A 2,271-nucleotide genomic window follows, 5' to 3' on the forward strand; every position below is an offset into this window, starting at 1 on the left:
TGAAAATTCTGAGTTTAGGTATGCTTTAATTTTTTTCAAGTACATTAAAGTACATCTGTCGTTAACTTTTAAGCACATCTGCCCATTTTCGTTTACACAGAATTATAAAATAAGCATTTTCCAAGCACAATTAATGAATCACTATGCAACTTTTTTTTTTTTTTAAACATATTACTTGGAGTTCATGAGACAAAAGAAATTGGCAAGTGAATAACTCTCCAGCAAAAATGTATGGTAAATATAGTTTAGAAGTTGATTAAAAACAAAAATGTGGGATTCTAGTGGGTTTCATATATAGTCCAAACTTTGTTTCAGTGCATTGTTTTAGGTGTGGGGGTCTATAGCAAGTCTTCAGTGTTCCTTCTAATAATTTTGTTAGACATTCTACAACATTCAAGTCAAAATCATTCAAGTCTAATCAAGTAATGGGTCAGAAAACGTCAAACCTTCACTAAATTACTCCTTTTAAGTTCAAGGGGAATTGACACTGTCTAAAATTCTGTTTGCTTCCCCTAATTTTACAGCAGGGCTTTTTTGAGTATTTCATCTCTAAAAGGATCCTACAACTTGTCTATGGTGCCGGACTGGGTTTAATACTTGTCTGTATATATTTATTAGATGATTTACAGCTAGTTCTGCTTACACAATCTATTTAATGAGCCATTCTTCATAATATAATGATGAAGAGAGAGGATTTCCTTTGTATTTTAATAAATATAGGTCCATTAGGAGAACATAAAAATAAGGTGTTAGTTACAAATGACAAAACAATGAACTCTGTATCAGATATATTTATGATGGAAAACACAATTTGCATAGTCCAGACAACAATTGTGTGTCCATAATCAAGCAGTCATGTAGATTTATTGTGGGGAAAATATGACATTTGTTTTAAGGTGATTTGCTAGACTAATCGTGAATGTAACATAATGTAACATAAGCCCATTTGAAGACAAGGAATGAGTTATGTAGTCAGATGGACAGACATTGTGCCAACAGCCGGCAGTTTCATAGTTTCCACCTCCAATTTCCTGGTATGGCATTTGTGAAGTGTGTTGAAATATGTCCTCGTGTTCCCACAGCCACAGAGTTAGACCCACTGTTTATGGTTCCTAAAACTTAGTACCAGATCTGATCAGGTCTGATAAATCAAGGACAGGTAGGTAGGTAAAAGGCTTCTGTTTTGCAATTCACAAAGTGATTGGGGAGTTAGAGGTGCAGTGTTAGATGTAAAATAAATTTTTTTGTGTATTGATATATTTTCACTGGTTACACCCACCACATTTGAAGGTTCATTTTGGGTGTCCCATCACACGGATCATGGCATTGAGTTCCGTTCTAGTGGTTAATCACTAGTTTATCACATCTCAATTTGGTCTGTTTATAGACCACATTAGGTTGCTTATTACCAAATTTACGCATACGCATGGCATCCTCAGTTAGTGTTTTCTAAATGTAATCTTGTTTAATCTGGGAGGACTGGCACCTAAAATTGGTAATAACATGTAACATTTTGGTCAAAAACGTTTTCTTTGGTTTGGTAAATGGGATAATTTCTATCTTTTTTCTAAAGTGCCTGTTTGAGGCATTGATTACTGTATCCGCATTAATACGCTTATAGAAATTATTGTTTCTCAACCTATTTAACATGGAACCCTTGAAATATTTTTCAGGTTTTTAGGGAACCCCTTCTATAATTACTATATCTGCAGCCCACAGTATATTAGTGTGGTGGTCAGTTGGAAGAATGCCTGTTACATTGCTGGACAGTGGGAAGAATGTCATCATTACAGATAGCCAAAAAAGATCATCAGTGTCTCAAATTGCTCATATATTATAGATTCAATTGCTATATTATTGACTTATGAGAAAGTTTGTGATTTAATGTTTGGGATGAGCATTAGCACACTGCTTACCCCCACCTCTTGGGTAGGGTCCTCTTGTCATCCTGTGGCTTTGTTTGTATCTGTATGTTATTTGCCAACTCTATTTAATGTATAGCACTGCGTAATATTTTGGCAGTTTGTTAATAATCATAATAAAAATATATTTATGTATCCACATGGAAATCTTTTTATTACTATTTTTCAATAAAGTTTTTTTAAATTAATAAAAATTCTGGTATAGGTCCAATACTATCTTGCTGGGGTCATATTTCTTTTTTTTCATGGTTTTTAAAAAAACATTTTGCCTTTTTGTGGCAAATGCTACTGTTAGTTGAATTTAGAATGAAATGGTAGGCTGTTAGAAGTAAAAAAGAAACATATTTTG

This window comes from Pyxicephalus adspersus, chromosome 1, assembly GCF_032062135.1.
Source record: "Pyxicephalus adspersus chromosome 1, UCB_Pads_2.0, whole genome shotgun sequence".
In the NCBI taxonomy this organism is placed as follows: Eukaryota; Metazoa; Chordata; class Amphibia; order Anura; family Pyxicephalidae; genus Pyxicephalus; species Pyxicephalus adspersus.